At 43.2% G+C, this 17909-nt stretch overlaps 1 pseudogene; it reads right to left on the reverse strand.

Annotated features, from left to right (window-relative positions):
- Positions 1 to 15759: 15759 nt before the first annotated feature.
- Positions 15760 to 16421, reverse strand: LOC100353442 (fibroblast growth factor 11 pseudogene; annotated as a pseudogene).
- Positions 16422 to 17909: the final 1488 nt, after the last annotated feature.

Consider the following 17909-nt stretch of genomic DNA (forward strand, 5'->3'; position numbering starts at 1 on the left):
CCTTAACTAAAGCTAAATTGAATCAAAAGTATAGAAAGGTAAAAATGTAAACATAAAATATGAATCACATTTTCCTTGTATTTCACTAATTTATATTTGCTCTTATTGAGATTATACATTGTTTGCTTATTTAAAGGTATCCTGGAAGACTGAAAGACTTCATTTTTGTTGTTGTTGTTGTTGTTTTGACAGGCAGAGTACACACTGAGAGAGAGAGACAGAGAGAAAGGTCTTCCTTTTTCTGTTGGTTCACCCCCTCATGGCCGCTGCGGCCCACGCGCTGCGGCCAGTGCACTGCGCTGATCTGAAGCCAGGAGCCAGGTGCTTCTCCTGGTCTCCCATGCGGGCACAGGGCCCAGGGACCTGGGCCATCCTTCACTGCCCTCCTGGGCCACAGCAGAGAGCTGGCCTGGAAGAGGAGCAACCAGGACAGAATCCGGCGCCCTGACCAGGACTAGAACTCAGTGTACTGGCGCCACAGGCAGAGGATTAGCCTAGTGAGCTGCGGTGCTGGCCAGACTGCATGCTTTTTAAAAAGATTTATTTGAAATGGGGGGTGGGATAGAGAGAGAGATATCTTCCATCTGCTGGTTCACTCACCAAATAGCTTCAACACCAGGTCTGTACTAGACTGAAGCCAGGAGCTGGGGACTCCACTCTGGTCTTCTGCATGGCAGCAGGCCATCTACTAGTGTACCTTCTCAGGTGCACTAGTAGTAATGTGGATCAGAAAAAGAGCAACTGGAATGGGGCTGTAATACAGGATTCTGCATTGTAAACGTGGCTTAACCTGTTGCACCACAACGCTGGCCCCATTTTTTCATTCTTAATGTGTTTTATCTTTTCTTCTGACAGAGATGTTTCAAAAGACATCTTCAAGTTGAGCAATTGTTTCTTCTAGCTGCTCAGTTTCACTATTGAGGCTCTCAACTATATTTATAATTGCATTTTATTGAGTTCTTTAGCTCCTATATATATACATATATATATATATATAAGCTCCAATATATTTTTTTTATTTGACAGGGAGAGGGGAGAGTTATAGACAGTGAGAGAAAGGGACAGAGAAATCTTCCTTCCATTGGTTTACCCCCCAAAATGGCTGCTATGGCCAGTGCTGTGCCTATCCAAAGCCAGGAGCCAGGTGCTTCTTCCTGGTTTCCCATGTAGGTGCAGGGCCCAAGCACTTGGGCTATCCTCCACTGCCCTCCTGGGCCACAGCAGAGATCTGGACTGGAAGAGGAGCAACTGGGACTAGAACCCGGCGCCCATATGGGATGCCGGTGCCGCAGGCAGAGGATTAACAAAGTGAGCCATGGCACCAGCCCCTCCAATATATTTTTAAAAATTTTTTATTTATTTATTTGAAAGAGAGAGTCACAGAGAGAGGTAGAGACAGAGAAAGAGGTCTTCCATCTGCTGGTTCACTCCTCAGATGGCTGCAACGGCTGGAGCTGCGCCGATCCAAAGCCAGGAGCCAGGAGCTTCTTCCGGGTCTCCCACATGTGTGCATGGGCCCAAGGACTTGGGCCATCTTCTGCTTTCCAAGGCCATAGCAGAGAGCTGGGTCAGAAGTGGAGCAGCCAGGGCTAGAACCAGCACCCATATGGGATGCCGGCACTTCAGGCCAGGGTATTAATCTGCTGCACCACAGTGCTGGCCCTGGCTCTAATTTTTTTGATTAGTTCTTGTTATGATCTCTGTCTCTTTGTTAAACATCTCATTCATGTCATGAATTGTTTTTCAAATGTTGACTTGTCTGTCCATATGCTATTGTATCTCACTCTTTCCATAGATTCTTCTGAATCCTTTTCAGACAATCCATTAGTTTTCATTGTGTTAAGGGTGATTCCTGGAGATATTTTGTGTTCCTTTGGAGGCATCATGTTAATTTAGGGCTGCTTTATTCCTACTTTGATTATTATTATTATTTTTGCATCTGGTGTGTCAGTTGCTTCTACAGACTCTATAAGGAAAACTTTTTTTTTCTAAAATATTTTATTTATTTATTTAATTGAAAGGCGAGGTTACAGAGAGAGAGGGGAAGAGAGAGAGACAGAGAGATCCTCCATCTGCTGGTTTACTCCCCAAATGGCCTCAACTGCTGGAGCTAGGCCAGGCCAAAGCAAGGAGCCAGGAGCCCAATCTGGGTCTCTCCTGTGGGCGCAGGGGCCCAAGAACTTGTGTCATCTTCTGCTGCGTTCCCAGGCATATTAGCAAGAAGCTAGATTGGAAGTAGAGCAGCCAGTTCTTGAACCGGCACCCATATGGGATGCTGGCACTGCAGGTGGTTGCTTAACCCAGTAGGCCACAACAGCAGCCGCAGAGCAGCTTTCATAGTAAAAGGTGTTCTGCTAATAGTATGTTCCTTGGGTATTGGATGGATATGCTGTGTTAGCATTGTTTAAGAGTGAACAATTTAGTGTTTTGTCCTAAGAAGCACAGCTTCTTTTGCTGTAATCAACATTTGAAGTGTCGGTGGGTATCTCAGTAGCCTAGGTTGCAAGCTTTGTAGGATTGCATTATGTATTGGGATGCAGCTCCCTTAGAACAGGTTTGCTGGCAGCTGTGGGCATGGTGTACTTTGCTGTAGTTGTGGGGTACTCATCAGCTTCCATGGGGTCTGTGAGGGTGGAACACCCCTATGGACACCTAGGTTGGTGTGGCATAGCCTGCTTAGTAGTCAGGTGGGGTGGCGGTCAGGGCTGCAGGTGGATCAGATCACCTGTGTGCCCAAGCAGGGAACGTGTTATTGTCAAAGGCTGCAGAGTTAATTCCACTGGACCTTTGGGGACTGGTCTATTCTGAGAAATCTTCCAAGCTGCTTTCTCAGGCTAAGACTGAGTGTTTGGGGCTGCCTATCTGTTTTCTACAGGCCTACATAGGCCCAGCTGTTTGGGTTGTGCCACCTAGGGTTTTCACAGGACCTGTGGGTAGGAAGAGCCTTAAGATGATTCCATGCAGAGAGTCTTGGTGAGGCAGGAGACAATGTTGGCATGGCTTTTTCCCCAGGGGGTTACAATGGTGTGGTAACTTGGCAGTTCCCCAAACTGGCCTCAAGGCATGTGAGGGAGCAGGGTTTCTGCAGTGTCGAGTGCTTCCGGTATCAGAGGAATGACACGGACTGCCTGGGGTCCCCTGCCTACCCTGTATTCACTGAGCGCAGAAGTCCCTCTGTGTTCAGGGTTGATCTCCAGGGACAAGAGACAGAACTGCGAATGCTGTGTACTTACTTTCCTTCTTTATATAGCCACTGTGTATCGCCTTACTGTGCAAGTCCTATACTCATTTTCCTGCCCCTCTCTCTACACCCGCAGCACATCTTCCTGTCTTAAAAAAGGGGATCCATGAGGGTTACCCCACAAAGTGTGATTTCTGGATCTCATACCCTGGAGTGTCCAAAATGACAGAGAAAGCTACGTTAGTGTGAAGATAGATAATCAGAAGAAATGTGTGCATTTTTAATCATGACATTAATTTTAATTATAACTTCAGAGATATATGCCTAAAATTGGCTTCAACACTAATAAAACCCCACACATAAGAATCTGAATAATCAGGTTAAAAAGAAAGAGATATCTGTCAAAGTATTACTTAAGTGCATTTATTTATTCTTTTATCACCTATAAGAAGTTAATCAGGGGGAATTCCACAACAGAGGAATAGTGAACAATGTACCGTGGTAGGCTATGGACAAAATAATAATAAACAAGTGCAGGAAGTGCACTCTCAGGAGAGAATTGGAGAGAGAACTGCACTAGAAATTCTACAAAAGGAAAAGGAATGGCATGGAGCTGTGTGGAAGATGCAGATGAACAGCACGACCATGGACACAATACACAACAGTAACAGCCGAGAGCCAGAGTGTGTGGCAGCTTGGAGATGCAGGTGAGACCACGCTGCAGCCACCGTGGTAATAAAGCTGAAGGGAGAGCATGGCGAAGTCCAGTCTGGAGTCTTAGGGGTTAGCAGTTTCCTGAGGACACAGTGGAAGTCAAAGGGGCACATTTATCTCCCCCCATCCTCCACACAGTGGTACCTGCTGCCTGGCTAAGAAACAGCAGGCACCATTTTGGGCTTGGTGGCAGCTGCAGAAGCCGTTGCATATGTGCACAACAACTGGCTGAGATAAGACACCATCTTTTCAGCAGGACAGGTGGCAGTGGCAGGGACAGGGCAACATCTGGCCAGTGGCTCTTATACATGTGTGTGTTCCAGATATTGTAACAGAGGAAAAAATCCACAGTTACCACTGACTTTGAGCCTGGATAGAGGATTGAGAGATGGCTGGGCATCCATGTAGGACTGAAAGGTGCACCCAGCCTCCTAACCCGCTATGGGCTGTAGGGCTCAGGCTGCCTAGGTGGAGCTAACTCAGGGAACATTTCTCTGTGCCCTAGACAGGCTGGCAGGGCATAGCAGGTCATGCACCCAATGACTGTGGGAGCCTTGTGTGCTGAAATTATGGGGACTTGGTGGCTGCATGAGAGGGTGTAGTGTCTCTAGGCAATCATTCGGTGTGGGTGCACATGTTTGGAGCTCCTTGGTTGCATTGAGTGGATCATTGCAGTGGAAACTGTGCTCAGAGAGAGAACTGTGAAGATCATTTTAGTGGTTCATTTGCCTGCAAGGATGAGTTAAACACACAGTGGTGTGGGGGGCTAACACCTGGGCACTGCTCAGCTTGGAGGAGAGGAGGTGATGTGGAGATAATACCAACAGAGGTGGCCATTTCCCCCCTCTGTTAATAAGAAGAGATCTACCATGCCCAACTTGGGTGTTACCCCACGCTAGAGCACTGACCAGAGCTCTCTGGCCACACCCACCACACACCTCTTGGTTTCACTGAAACTGCAGACATTCCATTAAGCCACAGAGATATTGTTCACAGATAAAAGCCACTGGAGAAGAAAGCCTATAAGTAACTCCACATATGCCTGAAAATATGTGCAGAAATTCCAGAACAAGAATAAGGAATACATCATGACTTCTCCCCCCAAGGAAATGCAACAACATAATAATATTTCAATATTAGAATGTGAAGATGAAGAGATTGATGAAAAGCCAGAGGCAGAATTTAAAAGATTAATCATAGGATTACTTAGAAGCAATAAAAAACAAATACATGAATTAAAGAATTCCATACATCATATGAATGAAAATGTATCCCATGAAATTTATATTTTAAAGAGAAATCAGAATGAAATATTATAAATAAAGAATTCAATAGATCACATAAAATGCATTGGAAAGCCATAGAAATAGACTTGGTGAAGCAATAGAGAGAATGTCTGAGCTAGAAAACAAATCTTCAACAACAACAAAAAAAGAAATTAGAAAATTTAAAAATAGGGTTAGACAACAACAAAACAAGCAACCCACTTAAGAGATGGGCCAAAGACCTCTATAGACATTTTTCAAAAGAGGAAATCCAAATGGCCAACAGGCACATGAAAAAATGTTCAGGATCACTAGTAATCAGGGAAATGCAATTAAAAACCACAATGACTGTTGATGAGCAACTTGATATGTTATCCCTCTTAGTATTTTTGTTTGTTTGTTCTACTTAATACTTTTGGTTGAATACTGTAATCAATACACAATTCTTCTTAAGTGCTGAAACTTAACTGAAAAGTGATCCCTGTTAAATCTAAGAGTGGGAATAAGAGAGGGAAGAGATGTGCAATTCGGGACATGCTCAAGCTGACTTACCTCAAACGGTAGAGTTAGAAACATACCAGGGGATTCCAATTCAATCCCATCAAGGTGGCATGTACCAATGCCATCTCACTAGTCCCAGTGATCAATTTCTGTTCACAATTGATCCTAATGATAGGACTAAGAACCAAAGGGATCACATAAACAAGAATAGTGTCTGCAAATACTAGCTGATAGAATCAAAAAGGGAGTGAATGATCCAACATGGGAAGTGAGATACACAGCAGACCCATAGAATGGCAGATGTCCTAAACAGCACTCTGGCCTCATAATCAGCCCTTAAGGCATGCGGATCGGGCTGAAAAGCTCATGAGAGTATTTCAGGCATGGAAAGCCAAGACACTCTGGGAAAAAAAAAAAAAAAAACCTAAATGAAAGATCTCCACGAGTGAGATCCCAGTGGAAAGAATGGGTCATCAAAGAAGGAGGTACCTTTCTCTGAAGGGAGGAGAGAACTTCCACTTTGACCATGGCCTTGTCTAAAAATTATCAGAGTCAGTGAACTCAGGGGGCTTCCATAGCCTTGGCAGCTGATGATAAGAGCCTAGGGTGATTACTGATGCCATAAACAAGAGTATCAATTTGTTAAGTCAATAACAGGAGTCACTGTGCACTTACTCCTCATGTAGAATCTTTGTCCTTAGTGTGCTGTACATTGAGATTTAATGCTATAACGAGTACTCAAACAGTATTTTTCACTTTGTGTTTCTGTGTGGGAGCAAACTGTTGAAATCTTTACTTAATGTATGCTAAACTGATCTTCTGTATATAAAGAGAAACGAAAATGAAAAAAAAAAAAACTCAATGAGGTTTCACCTCACCCTGGTTAGAATGGCTCACATACAGAAATCTTCCAACAACAGATGCTGGCAAGGATGTGGGGAAAAAGGGACACTAACCCACTGTTGGTGGGAATGCAAATTGGTTAAGCCACTATGGAAGTCAGTCTGGAGATTCCTCAGAAACCTGAATATAACCCTACCATACAACCCAGCCATCCCACTCCTTGGAATTTATCCAAAGGAAATTAAATTGGCAAACAAAAGAGCTGTCTGCACATTAATGTTTATTGCAGCTCAGTTCACAACAGCTAAGACATGGAGTCAACCTAAATGCCCATCAACAGTAGACTGGATAAAGAAATTATGGGACATGTACTCTATAGAATACTATACAGCAGTAAAAAGCAATGAAACCTGGTCATTTGCAACAAAATGGAGGAATCTGGAAAACATCATGCTGAGTGAATTAAGCCAGTCCCAAAGGGACAAATATCATATGTTCTCCCTGATTGGTGACAATTAACCAAGCACCAAAAAGGAAACCTATAGAAGTGAAATGGACACTATGAGAAACAGTGACTTGATCAGCCCTTGTCCTGACTGTCGAAGAACAACTTAATACTTTATCCCTTTTAGTATTTTTGTTTGTTCTACTTAATACTATTGGTTGAACTCTTTAATTAACACACAATTATTCTTAGGTGTTTAAATTTTAACTGAAAAGTGATCCCTGTTAAATATGAGTGGGTATAAGAGAGGGAAGAGATGCACAGTTTGGGACATGCTCAATCAGACTTGTCCCAAATGGTAGAGTTAGAAACATACCAGGGGATTCCAATTCAATCCCATCAAGATGGCATGTACCAATGCCATTTCACTAGTCAAAGTGATCAGTTTCAGTTCACAACTGATCATAATGATAGTATTAAGAACCAAAGGGATCACATAAACAAGACTAGTGTCGGCTAATACTAAGTGATAGAATGAAAAAGGAGAGCGGGATACACAGCAGACTCATAGAATGGCAGATGTCCTAAACATCACTCTGGCCTCAGAATCAGCCCTTAAGGCATTTGGATCTGGCTGAAGAGCCCATGAGAGTATTTTAGGCATGGAAAGCCAAGACACTCTGGCAAAAAAAAAAAAATACCTAAATGAACGATCTCTGTGAGTGAGATCCCAGTGGAAAGAATCAGCCATCAAAGAAGGAGGTACCTTTCTGTGAAGGGAGGAGAGAACTTCTGCTTTGAATATGATCTTGTCTAAATAAGATGGGAGTTGGCGAACTCAAAATGCTTCCATAGCCTTGGCAACTCATGATAAGAGCCTAGAGTGATTACTAATGCCATAAATAAGAGTGTCAATTGTTAAGTCAACAACAGGAGTCACTGTGCACTTACTCTCCATGTAGGATCTGTGTCCTTAATGTGTTGTACAATGTAAATTAACGGTATAACTAACACTCAAATAGTACTTTATACTTTGTGTTTCTGTGTGGGTGCAAACTATTGAAATGTTTACTTAGTTTATACTAAGTTGATCTTCTGTATATAAAGATAATTTAAAATAAATCTTGATGTGAATGGAATGGGAGAGGGAGATGGGATGGTTGCGGGTGGGAGGGAAGTTATGTGGGAGAAATAGTGTTAGAGATTCATGGGATACTATCAAATGACCCAACCTAATGGTTTTAGGAGTTCCTGAAGGTGTGCAAAGATAATGGACTGGAAGGCCTATTTAGTGAAATAATTACAGAGAATTTCCCTAATTTGGAGAAAGAGAGGAACATCCATGTATAGGAAGCACATAGAACTCCTAACAGACACGACCAGAAAATATCTTCACCATGACACATTATAGTCAAACTTTCAATAGTAAAACATAAAGAAGAGTTTATAAAATGTGTGCTAGAGAAATGTCCGATTATTTTAAAAGAATCTCCAGTTAGACTCACAACTGACTTCTTATCAGATACCCGACAGGCTAAGAGAGAATGGTGAGACATAGTCCAGGTTTTAAGAGGAAAAAAAAATGTTCAAACTAGAGTACTATATCCTGCAAATAGAAATTGAAAGAATTTGTCATCACTCATCCAGCCTTAAAATATGCTTAAGGTTGTGCTACACACACAAACACGGTCATCACTATGAAAGAAGGTGTGGGCAGAAAATATCCCAGTACAAGTACAAAGAAAATCCAAAGTAAATAATAGGAATATTTATGGAAAAACAGCAGGGCCAAGTTGTTATTGATCAATAGTCACTTTGAATGTAAATGCCCTCAACTCTCCAGTCAAAGATGCACACTGGCTGAATGGATTAAAAAACAAAACCCACTTATTTGCTTCCTACAAGAAATACATCTCACCAAAAAGGATACATACAACTGAAGGAATAGAAAAAGTTATTCCATCTAATGAAAAGCATAAAAAAAGGGCAACTGTAGCCATCCTAATATCAGACAAAATGGATTTTAAGACAAAAACTGTTAAAAGAGACAAGGAAGGGCACTATGTAATGATTAAGGGATTGATTCAACAGGAAGATGTGACTATAATAAATGTATGTGCACCCAATTACAGGGCTCCTGGCTATTTAAAAGAAATGTTAATGAACCTAAAGGGAGATTCCAATACAATAGCAATGGGGGACTTCAACACCCCACTTTCATCAATGGACAGATCAATTAGACAGAAAATCAAAAAAGAAACAACAGAAGTAATCGACATATAGGCCAAATGGACCAAATGGAAGAATTTTTTTTTACTTAGTGTAGCATTAACTTTACAATCATTAAGTAAATTGAAAATATATCTTTGTAAAAATTAAGAGTGGGAATGGGAAAGAAAGGAGGAAGAAGGATTGGAGCATGGGCAGGAGGGAGGATAGAGTGGGAAGTATCACAATGTTCCTAAATCTGTATATATGAAATATATGAAACTTGCATAATTTAAATAAAATTAAAAATAAGAATGAATCAGATGTATAATTATTCCATAAAATCCTTGTATATTTATAAAAAAAACACCCAGTTTATTTCCTTTTCTATTAGAAGTTCTTAGTGGTTAATAGGAGTTAAAAGAGTTTTGATGATTGCATTGGAAGGATGCTCTGACAGAGTACAACTGTCTGAACACAGAAATGATTTTTAAGTATTTTAATATCTCACCTAGGGTACTGCTATGGCCTCAAAATATGCTATCTGTATCCACTCCTAACATCCAACCACCACATAGCAGTCAGAATAATTCTCCTGCCCAGAAATCACCCATGTCTAACTTATAATGCCTTTCTATTATATTTGGATTAAAATAGAAATTATTCATCATGGTCTAGAAAGAAAAGAATTCTTTCTATAAAGGGTCAGAATATGGTAAATATTATTCAGAATGAAGAGGATATTATGTAGATGCATATGTAATAATTTCAAACATACTTTAAAAATATAAAAAAGGTTTCACTGGTGGGTCTATAAAAACTATTAGTAGTCCACATTTGGCCTGTGGATGATAGTTTGTATAACGGTGCTTAGGAACTCATTACCTCTTTGTCTTGATTCCCAGCTACACATTCCTCTCTTGCTCACCATCTTCAGACAGGTTGGCCTTTCTGGTCTGGCTATCACACACAAAAACTCCCTTTCACCTCAGAGCTTTTGCATGTGCTCCCTACACCAAGGATGTCCTCCCCTGATTTTTTTTTTTTTTTTTTTGGCAGGCAGAGTGGACAGTGAGAGAGAGAGACAGAGAGAAAGGTCTTCCTTTGCCGTTGGTTCACCCTCCAATGGCTGCTGCGGCTGGTGCACTGCGGCTGGTGCACCACGCCTATCCAAAGGCAGGAGCCAGGTGCTTATCCTGGTCTCCCATGTGGGTACAGGGCCCAAGCACCTGGGCCATCCTCCACTGCACTCCCGGGCCACAACAGAGAGCTGGCCTGGAAGAGGGGCAACCGGGACAGAATCCAGCGCCCCGACCGGGACTAGAACCCGGTGTGCCGGCGCCGCAAGGTGGAGGATTAGCCTACTGAGCCGCGGCGCTGGCCCCCCGATTTTTCTTGTGTGCTGCTTTCTCATTGTTTTGTTCCCACTAGATGTCCTCTCATTTGAGAGGCTCTTGTAGTAATCTTATCTGATGTTGCTACTCCTGGCACCTGGTATTTTTTAATACATAATCCTGAATTTCATATATATATATATTTATATATATTTATATATATATTTCATATATATATATAAAATCACTGTATTTATCACTCTCAGAAATTACCTTGTTTATTGGTATTTACTGTTTTATTATCTTTTTTCCCTCACTAGATTGTGACCACCATGAAAATGGAGATCTTGAGATCTTATTTATTTTAATCTCTTACTATGATTTTGTTGAAGTTTTTGTTTCTACCTATGATCATTACAATGCTTTGTCTCTGGAAAAGTGGAGTATTCCTTGTTTTAAAATTCTGGATGGTGCAGCTTTTGGTTTTGGAGTATTAATCTCAAATATTTTAATCACAATTTTCCAGGTACATTTCTTCATTCAGCATATACCATTTCTCATCCATCAAAATTTATCTAAAATAAATATTTTTAAATAAAGATTTAGATAGGTACAATTTAATTACCCCTTTCAATGGACAGCATTATACATGGCCATGTTCTCACATGCCTCCTATATTTAATGCCAAATTTGCATCACATTTACATTATACCCATCCATGGTCTTACTTATGTTTTGGGGTGCTGGCCATCTTTTCTTAGTTTTTGAAGATGTTTGTTTATTTTTCCAAGGTGATTCGTGTGTATATGAGAGAGTGATAGAGCAAGAGCTTAGAGCGAGAGTGAGAGAGAGAGAGAGAGTTAGAGTTGATATAAACTTTGAGCAAAATGTATTAAACTGTCAAATAAAATTGTAGAAAGCAGGGAAGGGCTCTAGAGAAATGCTGTTCTCTTAGATATTTGTGAGATACAAATTTCATGTTTAATTTAAAAGTGAAAATATAAAGTACAGAGTGACATATGTACAAGAATGTTAGAAAAATTTGTAAAAGTATTCAAATTTCTATCACTTAGATTGCTTTTATCATTGTGATACAACTATAAAATATAGTAAAATGATTATATAGATCTATATTAATATGGGAAAAGTATTCATTATATATTAAGGGAATAAGAGAATACACATAGTCCATCTCTTAGCCTACATATGTACATAGAGAAAATTACATAAAAGATTATATTTCTAATCTAGTATGTAAGTGATAATACTGAGAGTTTGGTTTGACCCACAATCTTATTTTAATGTTTTGCATCATTTGTTACATTGTGAATAGAAATAGTAAAAAGTTAATAACTATTCAGTATCATAGCAAATTTCATATAAAAATGAAATATTTTGTGAATTAATTAAAAATCCCTATTATCTGCTAGAGACACTTAATTTGATTCTATTTTCATTTGGAAGCTAAAGGATTGTCCTATGGGTTGAGAATGGATGAATTGTTGTGTACAGTTAACCAATTTTACCAAACCTAATACTTAGTTTATAAAAGTAAGGAGATTCAGTGTATTTTGCAAAAATAATACTTGGCCTCAGGAAATGCAGTTGTAGTTAACTTGAATTTCGTTCCTTATTTTTCTTATGCAGTCTTTGTATGCTTAGCAGTTATCCAAGAGGGTGGACAGTTGGCTCAGTGGTTAGCCCTCCGCTTGGGATGCCTGCATCCCATATTGGTGTGCCTGGTTCAAGTCCCAGCTACTCCATATCTGACCCAGCTTCCTGCTAATGCACACCCTGGGAGGCAGGAGGTGATGGCCCAAGTACTTGGGTTAATGCACTGACGTAGGAGACTGTTGGAGTTCTGGCTCCTGGCTTTTGCATGTCCCAGTCCTGGCTGTTGCAAGCATATGGAAAGTGAATCAGTGAAACATCTTTCTCTCTCTACCATTGAAATAAAATGAAAATAAAAAAAATAGTCTCAAATTTTACTGAAAAATTTATCCAGACTCTGGTTTTATTTTATGTATTTATTAGTATCCTACTGAGTCACATCTACCAGATTAGCTTCCTGGAAGAATATTCACAGTAATTCACTGTTTTTGAGCCTATATAATGCCTTCTCAATACAGTATATTGAACTGTATCTCAAGAGAGGAATCTTTTTCTGACATATTGACATCCATTTTTGTTGTCACTCATACTGACATATTTGTCATTCCATTTCAGACTTTGCTAATCTTTTTTAAAAACTCTATTTCAATGGAATTCTCTGCTAAATACAATTATGAATGTTGCTTAATGCTTTATATATCTAGAAATCATCTTCAGGGTTAGAAAACCTGAAGGAGAGGGAGCACTCAGGTAGGGAAGAAGGAAGACAGACAAAAATTCAGAGAGACATACTAGATATTTCCCAAGGCTGTAAATATTACCTTGTATCACACTATATTCTATTATATGATTTTATTTCATGATCATGCCTTCACTATATTTCTATATAAATATAGTATTTTAAGATGGATCAATCTTTTATATTTTTGTTGAAAGTCATATATTTGGTTTAGTTACTGTGGTACATTTTTTTCCTATTTTTCATCTTAGATATGGTAGCACCTTTTTCAAATTAAAAATGCAAATTTAGATACTTGATTTCCTTCTTCTTAAAAGAATAGAGTGGCTGGCGCCATGACTCAATAGGCTAATCCTCCGCCTGCGGCGCCGGCACACCAGGTTCTAGTCCCGGTCGGGGTGCCGGATTCTGTCCCAGTTGCCCCTCTTCCAGGCCAGCTCTCTGCTATGGCCCGGGAGTCCAGTGGAAGGCCTTGCACCCCATGGTAGACCAGGAGAAGCAACTGGCTCCTGGTTTTGGATCAGCGTGGTGCGCCAGTCGCAGCAGCCATTGGAGGGTGAACTAATGATAAAGGAAGACCTTTCTCTCTGTTTCTCTCTCACTGTCCACTCTGCCTGTCAAAAAAAAAAAAAAAATAAGAAGAATAGAGCTACTTATTTTTCCAAAAATAAATGAGTTTATAGATTGGGGAAAAAATCTTAAGCAACTGAAAATCAGACATTTTCTTTTAAGTGAAAATACTGCGTTTATTGAGGAAAGGGGAGAGAAAATAGGAGCAAGGGGTAGGGAGGTAATATGAAATTGTCTAAGGCAGGCAAGGGTAAAGGAGGGCGTGAGCATATCATGTTAAGGTGTATTTTTCTGGCACAGAACAAAGTTGGTCTTAACTTTTTAGGACCCTGAATCAATCTCTCCCCAGCATCACTGGGTGGCTGCTAATTAAATGATACCACATCTCTTTATCTCAGACTTCCACAGCTCTACAGCGAAGTGCTGAACTTGCTTTTTCAGCAGATAAGATTTCCCTTTGACAGCGACCTGTAACTTAGGATGAAAGCTTAAAGCTTCAGCTGCTTTCATGTTCTTTTCCTTCCATTTCCAAGCAAATAAAATTTGCTTAATTTTGCTGACTAAAATTAGCTAACCAGTTACAGAAAAGATTAGGAGCTTCCTTCTGACTTTGTTTTTTTGCCAGTTTAATGAAGTAGGATTTTAAAGCCTGTCTTATTTCGCAGAAATTTCCAAGCCAGGGCTTCTTTTTTGTTTCTGTTCTAATTTGCTTTTTTTTTTTTTTTTTTTTTTTGTATGAATCATCTTTAATTGAGAAAGCAAGGAGTGGATGGAGACCGAGTCCCCTGGGAACAGAGCCAGGGGATGGGTGGAGCATGAGCAGGGTTTGTGTGGAGGAGGGGGGGTATCTACGCCTCCTGCAACAAGACCAAAGTACAGGAGCCTGAAGAAAAGTGCCTGTCTTTGAGCACTAGCCCCTCTCTCAGTCTCTCCTGTTCAGGTCCACATGGAGTCTCCCTCCTAGTGGTCTCCTGACCTTTCCCAGGTCCATGCCTAACTCCACGTTTTTCTGAAAAATCCAGTCAGGCCCTTTTTGGAGGGTACCTGAAACCCAGCTGAGGCTAGAAGCTGCAAGGTAAAGCAAGTTTATTCAGTTAGAAGCTCTGAGGGTGTACGTGGTCTTAGCCCAAGAAGCCCTCCCCTCCTTGGGATGTCTGACCTGTAGGGGAAAGAGAAGGGACTTCCTGCTGAATTGGGGTCTCCTCACTGAGCGGGGGGACACAAGGCTTTTGTCCTTTCTTTCTAGACCCATTACTCTAAAGACCTCAGTTTTAAAGGGGGCCTAGAAGGAATTCCTGCTAAGGAAGCTAAGTGTTCGTGCCCCTCCCCCTTCAGGTTCAGCTGTGCCAGGAAGAACACGCTTTTTAGAAATTTGTCCAGGGAAAACCAGAAGTGGCTCTCAATTCATCCAGAACTTAGTTCTTTATGTATCATAGCTGGGTCCTTTCCAAAGCTCATCTCGGATATGTATCACTAGGGGGTGGGGGTGGGGGGTCTAGAACTTACTCTAGGCTAGAGCAATAGTATGGCTATATAGGCCCCAGTTCCATGCCGGAGAGAACGGCCGAGAGTCACGGTCCATGTCCTGGAGCTGAGAGTCAGGAGAAAGTATGGCTCCATAAAGGTCTAGAACACCATGCTCTAGAACTGGGTATCTCTGGGATAAGAAGGTTAAACCTGTGGAGATCTGAGGTTGGTCCTGGTTGGGGCCAAGGCCAACAGCGACACAGGGCTCCATTCCAGCCTCTCTGTCCTTGGAAGTCAGGGTCCATCTGGGTCAAGGATAGAAGCCTGAGGGAACCAGAACGGAGCCTGGCAGCACGCCTGGGTTCCAGCACAGAGCCCTGGTACAGAAGTGGCCCTGGCTGGGGGTGTCTGATGCTCCAGAGTCTGTCCAGACCAAGGCAGAAGGTAGCAAAGGACAGAAGGAAACGAATCCTGACTCCAGTGGACCTATACATCTATGGCTCAGTGGCAATGAAAGGGACACGGGGCTCCAGGCACTGGCTGAGCCAGGGCTCTGTCAGTTTCAGAAACCCCAGTGCCATCTCAGGAAAAGGCTTTGGTAGGGGGAGGAGGGAGTGTGGAAAGAAAGAAGCATTAGCCAATCCTGTTTTCAGGTGCCCCCTCTCTTACCCCCTCTCTGGCCCCTCGGGTCTAAGTGTCTCAGCAACCCAGGAAGTCCCAGCCAACTCTTAGGGGTTCCTCAGGGCAGAGCACCTGTGGGACCTGGCTGCCCAGGGCATGTGTGTGGCAGCAGCAGTGGGTGGGTGGGGAGGGCTGGGAGACAGGCTTGGCAGTAGCTGGCTCTCTGGGAGTGTAGGGAGCCTGAAGTCCAGGAACTACCTTCAAGGTGCAGGGGGACTGGACAGGGACATCCTGGGGACACTGTGGAGAGAAGGTTCTCAGTCCATGGCCAGCTCCAGGAGCTTGGACACAAAGTGGGCAGCAGCCTTGGTCTAATTCACTCGGTTTCCCTTCATGATCCAGCACTCCTTATCCAGGCCTAGGTACCAGGCCCGGCCAGAACGCCACTGGCGGTAGAGAGCAGAGGTGTACAGGACATAGTAGTTCTCAAAGACATACTCCTAAAAGCGACACTCAGCTGTGATATGGTGAGCTGTAGAGCAGCCGCTCAGCCATCATGACCACGTGGTGACCCAGCTTGGCACTCTGGATGGGGACCGCCCAGAGCCCCACGGGGATCAGGTTGAAGTGGGTGAAGGAGCTGATGCCCACTGGGATGCCCTGGACACTCCTGGAGGTAGAAACCCTGGCGGCAGAAGAGTTTGATGAGATGCCTTTGAGCTGAGGTTCTAGGCCGTGGTCTAGCCGCCTGGGCCACCCCCAACCCCACCCGCTACAGTCGCACCTTGGACAGCAGCACGAGGAGCTGCTTCTGGCAGAAGGACTTGGTACCCGAGGGACACACGCGCCGCTGCACCGACACGGGCCGGCTGCTCCCTGGACTCAGGGACCTCCTGATCAGGCTACTGGCCAGTGCCACCATGGCGCTCCAGGAGGAGTCACCCCCAAACCAACCTGCTCACCAGGGCATGCTCTCGACTCTCTGGCCCCAGCTCACTGCCTCACCCACAGGACCTGAGGCAAGCCCCAGACTCCTCACTGCAGCTGCCAGCACTCACCCTTGGCCCCATGCTGGCTTCACCTGATCTGGCCGCCTATGCTCTCCTCAATTACCCTCACCTCAAATTTTGCCCCTCACTGAAGATCCCCCTCTTCACTCCTCTCTGGTGTGTGTCTCCACGCCCTCAGTTTCAAAGCCAAGATCTCCCAAGAGGTGGCTCCAATATCCCCAGTCACCTTGTCCTTTCCACTCTGTTTTGGAGCTCACGCTCCTACCAGATCTACTTTGGTAATATGGAAGGTGTGGGCCCCAGCTTCAAGGCCATCAACTCACCCCAGCCCCACAGGACAACTCTCACTGTCAGAGAGGAGCCCAACGCTGGTGCTGCTTCCTTTGCTACTTTCCCAATTTAGGTGAAATCCTACGTTTTTATTTTTTTCTCTTTTTTTCACTGAGACCCTTCTCCCCCAAAAAAATATGTCTGGGAAAACACAAGCTGTCCAGGTTCAATGGGGAGCGGGCCCCAGATCCCCTGGGTAGGTGCTGCCATCACATCCATTTCTTTTCTTTCTTTTTTCTTTCTTTTTTCTTTCCTCTTTCTTTCCTCTTTCTTCCCTCTTTCTTCCCTCTTTCTTTCCTCTCTTTCTTTCTCCCTCCCTCCCTCCCTCCCTCCCTCCCTCCCTCCCTCTCTTTCTTTCTTTCTTTCTTTCTTTCTTTCTTTCTTTCTTTCTTTCTTTCTTTCTTTCTTTCTTTCTTTCTTTCTTTCTTTCTTTCTTTCTTTCTTTTTTAACAGGCCGAGTGGACAGTGAGAGAGAGAGACAGAGAGAAAGGTCTTCCTTTTTGCCGTTGGTTCACCCTCCAATGGCCGCTGAGGCCGGCGCGCTGCTGCCGGCGCACCACGCTGATCCGATGGCAGGAGCCAGGTACTTATCCTGGTCTCCCATGGGGTGCAGGGCCCAAGCACTTGGACCATCCTCCATTGCACTCCCAGGCCACAGCAGAGAGCTGGCCTGGAAGAGGGGCAACCGGGACAGAATCCGGCGCCCCGACCGGGACTAGAACCCAGTGTGCCGGTTCCACAAGGTGGAAGATCAGCCTATTGAGCCGCAGCGCAGGCCAACACATCCATTTCTAATAGCACAGGGTTCCAGCTGCCTAGAGACCCTTTCCTCACCTTGTCACCCTCAACTCCTTTCTGAGTCACCTCCAAAACCGCCCTTCCTAATTGATACTGCAGGTGGTAGTTTGAAGGCCACCTGTCACCTCCGAATGAGCATTTTCCCCTCTGGGCTTCTCCTTATGACAGCTCGCACTGTTTTTAGATCTCATGCCTTCCCACCTAATCAGCCCCCCAAAGAGGAATGCACCCACGTTGTCACCAGTCCCCAAATGTGAAGAGGCCTCCTACAA

This window comes from Oryctolagus cuniculus, chromosome 4 (genome assembly GCF_964237555.1).
Source record: "Oryctolagus cuniculus chromosome 4, mOryCun1.1, whole genome shotgun sequence".
Classification (NCBI taxonomy): Eukaryota; Metazoa; Chordata; class Mammalia; order Lagomorpha; family Leporidae; genus Oryctolagus; species Oryctolagus cuniculus.